Here is a 13,232-nt window from a genome sequence, read left to right on the forward strand (position 1 = left end):
GGATTGGCATCTTGAAAATACAGTCTTCCTATCCATTTGTATTTCTTTCTCCCCTCTAATAAAGACCATATTCTGCAAACAAAAGTGAAAACAAAATGGTTTCTCTATTTTGTCAGGTTATCCCTAATTATAAGAATTTCTTTTTGGCGTTGGCTAATATAAAATGGATTTTTTAAATTTGTTTTCAGTGCTTAATTGGCTAATGTTGGTATGTAGAAAAGATATTCATTTTTGTATGTTGGTCTGGTTCCAGCTATTTAAAATGTTCACATTTGACCTAATATTTAGTTGTGGGTTTATTCTGAACACTGATGGAATTATTTCTAAACTTTTCATTATTAGGTAAGGATAAGTCTTATAAGTTGGGTATCATTACCTTTTTTCCAGTTTTATTGAGAAATAATTGATACACATCACTATATAAGTGTAAGGCACATAGCATGATGGTATGATTTACATATGTTGTGGAAAGATTACCACAGTAAGTTCAGCTAACATCCATCTTCTTGTATAGATATAAGAACAAAAGAAAGAAAGGAAGGAAGGAAGAAAATGTTCCTGTATATCATACAGCAGTTTTGGCTATAGTCATTCTGTTGTACCATACATCCCTAGTACTTAATTATCTTATAACTGGAAGTTCATACCTTTTGACTACCTTCCAGGAGTTGTATCCAGCCCTTCTGGTCAGATGGGGCTGGAAGACACTCTCCACCATGGATGGGGCTCTGTCTCAGCTCCTTCGCATGGACAGGAGGGAGGGGAAGGGGCTGCTTCAGGCTCCACTTCCCAGACAGGTACTCAAGTTGGGAGGGGCCAGGAGCTACCCTCAGCCTTGGCTGTGAATGAATCCCCAGGCAGGTGCATAATGCCTGGTACAGCTTTGCTCTGGGGCATTCAGCTCTGCCTGCTCACCGCTGGGCTCAAACACAGGTGGGCTGCACAGCTTCCAGAATCCTCTCTGGCCCTTCTGGTCAGATGGGGCTGGAAGGCACTCTCCACAACACGTGGGGGCTGTGATTCAGCTCCTAGCTTGAGAGTGGGCAAACCAAACCCTAAGGCTGGCAGAATTCCCCCTTTGAAGAACCAAATCAGGCAGATCTGTACCCTGCGGAGTTCCAAGGTCAATGTGCCCTTCACACACCCCCAACTTAGTTCTGCAGCTGAACAAACTACTGGTGGGGATTACTGCTTGTGGAACTGCAGATATGAGCTCAGTCTGCCAACATGGTCTTCTTCATCTTTTCATTTCTTTTTCTACTGTTTGGATTCATTTGCTGATTATTTCAAGTCCCTCCCCCTTCTCTGTGACAGTCAGATTCCCAGTGTTTGAGCCCTGCAGATTCCCCTGTAATTCCCATGGTGTGGGATCAGAGTAAGGACTCCAGCAAAGTAACCAGATCCTGGGCCAGCTGGTTGTCCCCCCTGGTTGTTTTTTCCCATTGGAGGAACCAGAAGATAAAGGGAGACCTCTCAAGCAATGTGATTAACGTGGAGCTGCTTCACTTCTTCTTCTGATCCAGTCTGTCTTGCTCTCTGTGCTGCCAAGGGATGCTTCAGCATCACCCCCATATTCTAGGATTCTCACAGTATTGTCTTGTTCTTGAATAGTTGTTAGTTTTCTTGTGAGGGGGAGTGAAGTTGGAATAACCTGTTACCATCTTAGTGATGTCACTCCCAGGATCAATACCCTTTGTTAATTTTTAGTTTGTTTGAGTTGATATAATGAATGAATGTGGACTTTTTGGCATCTTTTGAGCTAATCATATAATTTTTCTCCTGAAATTTGTTAATATAGCACATTAGCATTAGAATTATGTTTGGCTGTTAGTAACGAGAGAATAAATAATGGGATTAGTAAGACTCACACTCTCATGTGAGTCAGAAATAAGGCATTCCAGGGATGGCCACATGCAGCTCCAGAAATTCCCACAGACTATTCTCCTTTCACCTGAATCTCCATTATCCAAGGCCCTTGATGGTGCTGCAGCTGCAGGTCCCTTTGTCTTCTATATCTTTTGCTATAGTTTGTATTCATTTTCTTTTATTTTAAATATTACATATATGTTTATAAATAACATTGGCCTATTATTTCTCTTTTCTGTTACTTTTCTAATTCTGACATCTGAATTATTCTACCTTCATGTAGCAACTAAGAATAAGTTTAGCTACGAGAATTCAATTATTTGATTTTCTTGGTTTGAACAAATACGTATTTATATGAGAAAAATAATTGGAAGTCTAGAGGGGTTTTCTAGGGCTGGGGCAAATGTTCACTGATGGTATCAAGGATAAGCTTTCTACCATCTTTGTGTGTTGAGTCTTGTCCTCTGGCTTTCTACCTAATAGTCCCAACATGAAGGATACGCTTGTAGTTATTACTTCCTTTCTTAAGAAAGGAGGAGTAAAGGCAAAGTAAGAAAGGACTGTTGCAGTTAAGCCTATCATTTTCTATCAGGCAAGCGTAAACCCAACCATAAACTCATAAACTCAGTGCAGTTGATATCTGCTTCCATCACATAGATGGAATCATTCATTATAGCTACATCCCTTGACCTGGTGAATCCCAAGTCCAGGGAAAAGATTAATAATGACTGGTTTGAAGCATTTTGACTCATCCCCTGGTGCTAGGAATTCAGTTTTCTCTGAAAATCAAGGGTTCTTTGTTGCTACAGCATAAACCAAGGTTCTACCAGCAGTAGAGGAATGGATATAAGATGGGCAACATCGAAGAGCATGAATGGGTACCTTATTTCTTTATATGCTTTTGATCGACTTTCTGCTTTGTTACCAAATTTTTATGCCTTTGTTTTCCTCATGTCTATTCTCTCATGTCGACTTTCTGCTTTGTTACCAAATTTTTATGCCTTTGTTTTCCTCATGTCTATTCTCTCTTCAGAAACTCCCAGTGACTTCCCACTGACCTCATGTTAGAGTCCAACTACTTATCCTGACAGCCCACAGGGTCTGACCCTAACCTTTACCTACAGTCTCTGTGCCCGCTGTCTCTCCTGCCCCTGGAAGTGCAAATGTGTTTGTGCCTCTTGGTCTCTGCTCATGGTGGTAATCCAGCTTGAAATGTCTTTTCAGTTTTCCTAATGATTTTGAGAAACTCATCTTCTATGGCCTTCTTCATTTTGTTGGTCAGAGATAACTGTTCCTCTACAGTAATTCTAATAATTTTGTTTATAAACAATAGTATTTATCCCAATTGGAGATGAATTATGGTTACTTTCATGTCTACCCATCAAAATGGAATAGAAACTTGGATTTAATATTCTGGTATACTCCAACTTATGGTGATATTAAGACAAAAAAAATATGAATTCTGCCCTCTAGGGAAACCCTCTGAGAGAGAAAAAAGGCAAATAGACAGAGGTAGCAGCCCAGAACCTACACACAGTGTTCAAAGGATTCTTCTCCTATCATGACACAAGGGGAGGGGCATGGAGAGGTTTTGACCCAGTAGGCTCTTTTAACCTAATAGAAAGCATGTCTTTTCCCAGAAGAAGATCTGGATGAAATGATGAAATAAATAATAGAAATATAAGCCTGATTAATGAGTTGTTTGGATCCTTTTAAACCCTTGTTGCTGGCATATTAGTCTGGTCAGACTCATATTTTATTTCAGTGTAACAGCTGGATTTGTGAGTCTGGAGAATAAAAACATAAATCCTGCAAAGCAAGGGAATCTTACAGGCATTCCAGTGCTGGAGGCTTGGACTTTTGCAGGAAAGGCTGCTGCAGATTTGCAGGGATGAGATAATGCCTCTGACATCCAAGTTTCCTTGGAAGGTGATCATTCTAGGGTGTGGGCATGTGACACAGTTGCAAGGATAGAGCTGCTCTCTACAAGTCAAAATAAGAGTTTGTCTCAAGGCCTTAAAATTTAATTTCTATGTGCAAATATTATCATCAAAATTAGTAGTTATTATTCCTTGTGAATTCTTTTAAGAATTGCCTAGTCTTTAATGTGAGTTAAAGGCAGGAGTGGTATAGAAAGAAGTCTGTAAATCTTTGGGGATCATAAGCCTTGAACTCGGTAACAGCTGTACACCTGCTCTTTTATTAAGAACCTTGAAGAATTAGATATTGCTCTGATGAATATATCTTTTGAGTGCGTATAAGACAAAACTTCAGTAGATATTATACTCACTACTATTCCAAAAACTTTAAAGTTTAGAAGTACCTAGACAGCTCAGTTGATTAAGCATCAAACTTTGGCTCAGGTCATGATCTTGAGGCTCATGAGTTCAAGTCCTGCATCGGGCTCTCTGCTGTCAGCATGGAGCCTGCTTCGGATCTTCTGTCTCCCTCTCTCTCTCTGTTCCTCCCTTGCTTCTGCTTTCTCTCTCTCTCTCATAAATAAATAAATAAATGTTTATTTATTTATTTTATTTATTTATCTTAGGAGACACTTTCTTCAATTTTTCTTTACTGTGAGAAAATCATTAAAAGGTATAATTGAGTGTCAGCTAAGGAAATGTTTTGCTTCTGCTCATGCATCTGAGCCACATAGTATATTTCAAAGGTACCAGGCATTTTGACTTGAGAATGTTTGAAGACCCCCGTGTGATTATTATAAAGGGGAGGTGAATGGTAACCTTTGGATCAAAGTGGATCTGTGTGAGAATCCTAAGTCTGCCACTGGGCTCTCTGATCTTCAGTAAAAGGGAAAAGAGCTTTTTGCCTTGTGAAATTATTGTCTGTATTACAGTTAACTTACCCATAAAACACTTAATACAGTCAGTGTCATTGTGGGCATCTGACAAGTAGTAGTTATTTTCCTTATTTAGATATAGACAGGATTTAGACTCATGGAAAGAATGGCTTTCATTGTCCCACTCCATTCAAATAAATTTGAAACCCAAGATAAAATAGATAAATCTGTAGGAAAATACAGTTTAACAAAATTGAATTTTTTAGAGATAGAAAGTCTAAACAGAGTTATTAGCATCAAAAAAATAGAGAAGGTTGTAAAAGAGTTTATCCAAAAGAAACCTCAAGAACAGAAGGAATGTCTACCAAATCATCCAATATCAGATGACCCCAATGCTACTTAGGGTACTGTAAGAGAATTGAGAAGGAAAATAAAATTCTAATTTTGTTTTGTGTATATAATATTGACTATAAAACCTGACAAAGATTGTACATAAAAATAAAAAGCCATGTATCAAGCTAATGCATTGATATCAATGTAAGGATTTTAAATAAAAAATAGCAAACTGAATCAAAAGCAACATCAAAAAGAGAAGCCATGGATGATTAAAGATTTATTACAGGGGTGCCAGGGTGGCTCAGTCAGTTAAGCATCCAACTCTTGATCTTGGCTTTGAGCTCATGGTCATGAGATCAAGGCCATATCAGGCTCCAGGGTAAGTGTGGAGCCTGCTTGAGATTCTCTCTCTCCCTCTCTCCCTGTCCCTCCCCTACTCACACCTGTTCTATATCCCCCCTTAAAATAAATAAACATTAATAAAGGATTTATTCCAGACTTATGAGTAAAGTTCAATATTTAAGTCCATGAATAGAATTTATCATATTAATAGAGCTTAGCAAAAACGCAAGTGAAAGTCAACCTCTATTCATGACAAGACCACTTATTAAGGTTATATGGATGCTTTCTAAATACATGTATGGATACATGAGCATGTGTGTATAGTTTAAAACCTAGGAGCCACCATCTTACTCATTGTGCAAATACCAAAATTATTCCCGCTAAACTTAGGAACAAAGTAAATATCCCATTACTTCTATTAATATTTACTATTATATTGAATTAGCCAACTCAATCAGGCAAGAAAAACGAGACTTAAGAATTGAAAATAAAGTTGCTAACACAATCTCTTTTTTCATTTGATATGATTATATATCTAGAAAAAAAACTATGGAAATTTTTCTATAAACATTAGGATTTTGTAAAATAGCAGGATATGAATTTAATACCCACAAATCAATAACTTTGTTTATAAATATGATAACCAGTTAACACAAATAATGAGAAAAAAGATACCTTTTATAAATACGTAGGCATATATCTAACAAAAAATACAGAAATAGACCCAATTGCATATACAAATTTAGCACACAATGAGGGAGGCATCTAAAAATCAGTGGGGCTTACTCACTGATGGGCTTTTCCTTAAGCCGAGTTGGAATAGCTATACAGACATAGGGAAAATGATAAAATTGGATCTATTCCTCATTTGATGCACCAGGATCAATTCCAAATGCATCAGAATTTTAAATATAAAAAATAAAATCTTTCAATTAATAAAAGAAAATATGGGAGAATCCCTCTATAATCTGGCAATGAGAAAAAAATTAAATTAAGACTCAAAATCCATAAGCATTAAGGAAAAGATAGAAAACTATATATAAACCATTTTAATAGATTTGATCAAGCTTTTTCAACAAACTGAAGAAAAGAAAAGATGGAGGCAAAACCTATAAATTAAAAAAAAAAAAAAGACCTATCAGCTAGTTAACAGTGTATGGACCTTATTTGAATCCCGGTTCAAACAAACTGAAAAATTAAAAAATATGCAAGTATAGAATTTGAGATGGTTGGAAGTTTGAACACTGTCTGGATAATAATGACATTAAGGAAGGACTGTTAATCTGGGGTATCATAGTGGTACTGTGGTTATGCTTTAAGGAGTCTTTTCAGAGATGCCAGCCCTCAGGCATCAAACTCTGGATGAGTGCACATGATTGCCCGCCATTTGGTGCCTGAGGCAACAGAAGAGTTAGCAATGCTGATCCTGCCTTCATTTAAAATTTTGTTCATCAGGGAACCTGGCTGGCTCAGTGGGTTAAGCATCCGACTTCAGCTCAGGTCATGAGCTTGTAGTTTGTAAGTTCAAGCCCCGTGTCAGGTTCTGTGCTGACAGCTCAGCCAGGAGGCTGCTTTGGATTCTGTTCTTCCTCTCTCTGCCCCTCCTCCACTTAGATTCTGTCTCCCTCTCTCAACAATAAATAAACATTTTTTTTAAATTGTTCAGGAATATTTTTGCAGTAAGTTTGATTTTTTTTAATGTTTATTTATTGTCGAGAGAGAGAGAGAGAATACAAGTGGGGAAGGGGCAGAGAGAGATGGAGACACAGAATCCGAAGCAGGCTCCAGGCTCTGAGCTGTCAGCACAGAGCCCAATGCAGGGCTCCAACTGACAAACTGTGAGATCTGAGCCGAAGTGGAATGCTTAACCCACTGAGCCACCCCAGTGCCCCAAGTTTGATTTTTTTTTAATGTTGTACTTGATTCCCGAGATCTTTGCAGCCCCTTTAGTTTTGCCTATGTGGCAAGTGGTTCACCTTCCTTACCCTAGTCCTGGCCCTGCTGGGTGCCAGGCACTGTGTAGCCTGGAGAGTAGAAAGGAGAAAGAAGTTGGATTCAAGCACTCAGCAGACCCTCTGTTAGAATAAACAGAACTTACAGACAATTATGGGCAAGGAACTAACTAGCTTGTTTGCTGCTCTGGGTGGAGAATAACCCTCAAGTACTCATTCTCCCAATGGTATTCCTCTGTCTATCCCCAGTGGTCAGACTGCCAGCCTCCACCTCCGTCTCCCAGTCTGGGTCTTCATCCATCCCATCTTGCCGCCTTCCAGTCTCTGGTTATAACATCTGCTGACAAATCCAATAGAGACGTGCTTTACTTAGGCTCCACTGAAATGAAGTTAATGAAAAATAGATCCTGATGCAATTTCAGTCTTTATCCTGACTACACCTCTTTCCCGAAATCTTGCTGTCTCTAGTTAGAGCAATCCCTCCACTGTACAAAGGCCCAAATCTAGCAGTTTCTAAGGCCTGCACCTATTTGTGCAACTCTCTATACTGGCTGGGAAGCTCCTGGGGGAGCCCAAGGAGCTCATGTTTCCTAGTGTTTGAGCCTCATGCACTCATTAGAATAGCAATTAAATAGAATAACAACTTAATAAATGCTCATTGCTTGAATGATAAATGAATCAGTCATGTCGGTTACTGGACAGAAATCGGTGTGGAAGTCAGAAATACCCATGCGGCATGAACACTGTGATTCCAAAACACAGTACTGAAGGCAGGCTGGGGGCTGTGCTGGGAGAGGGGAGCTGTGTATGAGCCTGTGCAGCAGCGTTAATAAGGCCAGAGCAGACGTCTCCAACTGTCAAATGGGACTGTGAGCACAACTGGGAAGGAGGGAACCTCGGCAGGGGCTGCCCTGGATGGAGGTCTCAGGAGCCAGCAGGCAGAACAGGAAGTTCATGGATCAGAGGTATGAGTTTTGAAAATCTGACCAGTTCTGCATTTCAACTGAAGAAGGAAGGGAGTAAAATTTGGTTAGGGAAATGGGAAGGCAGAAATCAACAAAAGACAATTATAAAGGGGAAAAAATGTCACCATGTTTGTGTAAGATTTAATAGCTGGAGACAGAGATGGAAGGAAAAAGGCCACGTTATGGAGCCAAGAAAGCCTTTATTGGGATCTGCGATTCCCGGGCGAGGTCCCATGGCCCGCGGAGTGGGGAGTCGGGATGTCGGATGTCGCGCCTGATAGGCGATGGGGGGGGGGGCGAGTTATGGGTGAGGGGTTCTGGGTTTGATCTTGGGAGGGCAGATTGTCAAATTAGGGCATTTCAGGGAAGTGGCGGGATGGAATAGGTTGCCTCGTCTGTCAGGGTGACGGGAAGCTGGAGCTTCATGATTGGCTGCTTCCAAATGGGGCAGGACATCCCAGGTCTGCAGGTGAGGGGCCGGGATGTTGTCTGCACGTGTTCTCCTCCAGCCCCCAGAGAAATGGCCGCTCGGTCGCCACCTTAAGGTGACTCTTACAGTTTGTTCTAATGCTGTATTGTTATTTTTGCCTCTTTTAGAAATGCTCCTTAGCAAGCTAAAGTCACACCCATCTCTGAAAGCAGTGGTTCTGGGACTTGAGCACAGGGAAGAATCCCCTGAAGGACTCGTCAAACCAGTTGGGAGGGCCCGCCCCCAGAGATTCTGAGTCAGCAGGTCTGAGGTGGGGCCTGAGAGGCCTTTCTAGCAAGCTCACAGGGACATCTGTCGCTGCCCTTCTGAGGAATCACTGTTTCAGAGGCCCTGGCTCTGACCCTCAGTACCAGGAGGAGGATCTTCAGTATCTGTGCAGCCCATGTTGTTTACAGCGCTCTTTCATGGACACCGTGATTCACTTAACCTCCTGTAAACCCTCCTACGCCTGATGGAGCAGCCCTTCCCCATTGTTCCCCATCTACCATCAGCCCCATCAGGGAGAGCAATTAGGTTGGGGAAGAGCTGAGGAGGAGGACCCTCCCCCCACTTCAGCCCCTGGAAGGGGGGCCGTACAAAGTTGCATGCTCATGCCCATATTTAATTAACTAACTTAACCAAAACAAAGTGCTTTTATTGTTTTAGTGTTTATTTATTTGAGCTCAAGCAGGAGAGGGGCAGAGAGAGAGGGAGACACAGAATCCAATCCTAAGCAGGCTTCAGGCTCTAAGCTGTCAGCACAGAGCCCAAGATGGGGCTCAAACTCACAAACCAAGAGATCATGACCTCAGCCGAAGTTGGATGCTTAACCCACTGAGCCACCCAGTTACCCCAACACAAAGTTCTTTTAAATAAATATATGGAGTGCTTTCTAGGAAGTTGGACAGTTTTTGCTTCATTTGGTTATTTAAGCCTGTAGGCGTTTATAATTTAAACTTGACATTAAATAAATGTCTTTATTAAATCCTATTTAATAAAGAACACAAGCCTAATGTGTAATGAATTATGTAGATAGTGCATTTTAGCAATATTCCAGTTTGGGCAGTATTTTCCAAAGTATGAAATAGGACCACCCCCATCAGAATCATCTCCTGTGATTCCACCAGTGGATGACCCCCTCCCTCAGCCCTCCACATCTGACATGTGTTCCTGTGTGTGTGTGTGTGTGTGTGTGTGTGTGTGAGAGAGAGAGAGAGAGAGACATGTCAGAGACAGAGACATAGAGGCAGAAAGCCACAGAGATCTGCATATTAACATGACATATGGCAGTTGCTTTTGTTCCCTCTAGTCTGTTGCAGGGGGGGAGGGGTGGCATGATAGTTTACACTGTCACAGGAATTAAGGGGACACTGCTGGGACAGAGCATGGCTGGGGGGTTGGACAGGGGTCAGGCAAACAGCCTTGTCACAGTGAGGAGCCACATAAGGAACATTCTCAGTGAAAGCCAGCCAAGAGAGCATACTTGTAAGTGTGAAGAAAGCTCTCCCAGGAGTGTGACCTCAGGGAGTCCAGAGCCTGGGAGGCAGGGGGCCAGGGACTGGAAGAGGGGCAGGCCGGGCCAGGCTGCTGTGGGACAGAGATCAGCACGGGAAGGGCCTCTGGGCCCCAGGGTCAGCCCAGCCATGCTGCCTGAAGGGAAGGTTAATGGCCGCCGACTGTTCTCTGAGAAAGAGGAAGAGGGCCAAGTGTGGAAACCAGACACATCTCCACAGTGACCCCCACCCCCCAGCTCTTCCTCTCTCCAAACCTCCATCACCTCACTCGTAAAAAGGAATAATAAAAATATCTATTCAATACAGAGGATGTTCAACAAAATGGTTTTTAGAAAAATGCTTAGGTAGGAATCTGGTGTTCAGACAGTTGCCACTGTCCTGCTGTGACCAGCCAGCGCTGAGGCTGCAGCCCACCCTGGAGGCACACAGGTGGCCCCAGGAAGATAGCTGGCCACAGCCTTCCCCCACAGGGCCTGTTAAGACATATCTCTAGGGCCGCCAGGGTGGCTCAGTCTGGTTAAGCATCCAACTCTTGATTTTGGCTCAGGTAATCTCACACTTCGTGAGTTCAAGCCCAATATCTGGCTCTACACTGACAACACAGAGCTTGCTTGTGATTCTGTCCACCTCTCTCTCTGCCCCTCCCCTTATCACTTCTGTCCCTCTCTCAAAAATAAATAAAAATAAACTTAAAAAAAAAGATTGGTCGCTAAAGCCTTTGAGGGACAGTGCTGCCCCTCAGCTGTGCACTCCACCCACTGTGGTCTGCCTCATGGGGCTGCTCAGATGCCAAAGAGTGGCAGAAGCACACATGTAGAAATAAAACAGCAGAAGGAACCTGAGTTTCATTTATCAGTTTTTACATAACATTTGGAAAACTACTCTTCTTTCTTTTCTGAGCCAGAAAACCCTGGGCTACAGCAGACAGGTCCTTACTAACTGGGCATGAGTGCGTGCCCGAGGCCATTCTGGCTGTACTGATGGGGCCACTGTGGCACCAAGAGACTAACTCCAGGGCCAAGCTTCTATTCCCATGCTGTATGGCCTCTCCTAAGACAAAGTCGGAGTGAGAACAGCTTGATACACCTCTGTCCCCAGGGTGAGACCCTCAAAAGAATTCTGTCCCATGGCCAAGATGCACAGGAATGAAATGGATTGCAGAGCCAGGGCATGGCCCCCCTGAGCCTCAGACCAATAGTACTAGGTAGTGTGGATATGTGGGCCCATGAAAGTAGGTTGAGGGGCTCAGCAGTGCACTTGAAGAGGTGGCGTGGGGCAGCAGGTTGAGGGTGGCCAGGGTGGCCAGGAGCCTGTATCCCCATGGTGCATCCTACCCTGTCATCAAAGTGTCTGCATATGAGGCCTTGGTGGCAGGGAGTGGATGGGCATTAGGCTTAAAAAAGAAGTCTTCAGGGGGATAGGCAACGTAACTTCTCACCATGCATATGGCTATATTTGAATGTGGTCAAATGTATTTTAAATCCACTCTTTAATCTCTGCATGGAGGACAAGGGACAGAGGAGGAGGTAGTAGGCATAAATCTGCACTCTAACACTGGTGAAAGCTTGTCGTGGTCACAGCATGGTGACCTGTATGAGAGTAAAAGTGATTTTGACTGAATTACTCCCAATAATGAAAAGGTGGAAACAACACAAGCATTCAGCGACAGAGGAGCAAATAAACAAAATGTGGCATATCCAAACAATGGAATATTATTCAGCCTCGTTGTGGACTGCATCTGCATGCCCCCCCCCCAAATTCATATACTGAAGCCCTAACCCCCAGTGTGGTATATTAGGAGGTGGGGCCCTCAGGAGGTAATGAGGTCTAGATGAAGTCATAAGGATGGAGCCCCCATGGTATTGGTGTCATTACAAGAAGGAGAGAGAGACTAGAGTTTATTCTCTCAGTCCTGTGAGAACACAGCAAGAAGTAGGCAGTCTACAAGCCAGGAAGTGGGCCCTAAACAGGTACTAGCTCTGCCAACACCTTGATCTTGGACTTCCCAGCCTCCAGAACAGTGAGAAACAAATGTCTGTAGTTTACACCATCCAGTCTGTGGTATTTTGTTCCAGCAGCCCAAATGGACTAAGACAAGCCTTAAAAAGGAAAGAAATCCTGACATCTGCACAGCACAGATGAATCTTGAAGCCATTATACTTGAGCAAAATAAACCCATCACAAAAGGACAAATATAGGACCCCCTTCTACAACATACCTAGAGTTGTCAAAGTGAGAAACAAAAGTTGGACAGTGGTTGCCAGGAGCTGGGGATGGGAGTGAAAGGGGGAGTTCGTGTTTGATGGGTACAGGAGAAGATGAAAATGTTCTGGAGATAATGGTGGTGATATTTGCACAGCAGTGTGAATGTTAATGGCACTGAACTGTACACTTCAAAAAGGTTAACATGGTAAATTTCATGTTATGTATATGTTTTCAATATAAAAAAACAGCTAAGGGTAAATGTATTAGCAGGGTGTTAGTAGCAAGATTTAAAACAGCTCTGTACTGTGAAAGGGATACTTGTTGAAATATAGATACCTGCTAAAATGAAGTAAGTCGAGAGACCCCTTCGCTTGCAGAAGCCACCTGGATGCAGGAGCTGATGGTTGGCTGGTAGGCAGATGCTCTGGGGCCCAATGGGGCAGTGGCAGGCCACGGAGAGTTGACCATTCCTCAGATGTAGCCTCATGTGACAAGAAGCAAAGCCTTCAGCTCTGTCTGCAAGCAAGCTGAATAACATGCTCTTATTCTCTGATTTGTCCCCCAGGTGGAAGTGACTAAAGAAGGGCTCTATCAGCCAAGGACGTGGAGTACGAGGAGAGAAGGAAGAAGGCAATCTCCTAATTGGTACCATATACATCAGGTCAAATAGTTTTTTTTTTTCTTTCTAGCAACACCCACCAAAAATTCCACCCAACTAAGAGCCATGTGCAAGATGGTGTATAAACAGTGAACACCTCTGAGGTCACACACCTCCCTTCCTCATCCCCC

At 42.7% G+C, this 13,232-nt stretch overlaps 1 protein-coding gene across 1 annotated transcript in view; it reads left to right on the forward strand.

Moving 5' to 3' along the window:
* OTUD7A (OTU deubiquitinase 7A) overlaps nt 1-13,232 on the forward strand; it is a gene marked incomplete at its 3' end in the record, with an annotated part of 217,287 nt that overhangs the window by 22,778 nt on the left and 181,277 nt on the right. Inside the window, exon 2 of the mRNA XM_029952279.1 lies at nt 13,009-13,104. The remainder of the gene's footprint in view (nt 1-13,008; nt 13,105-13,232) is intronic.

The sequence above is a fragment of the Suricata suricatta genome, chromosome 9 (assembly GCF_006229205.1).
Source record: "Suricata suricatta isolate VVHF042 chromosome 9, meerkat_22Aug2017_6uvM2_HiC, whole genome shotgun sequence".
NCBI classification, from domain to species: Eukaryota; Metazoa; Chordata; class Mammalia; order Carnivora; family Herpestidae; genus Suricata; species Suricata suricatta.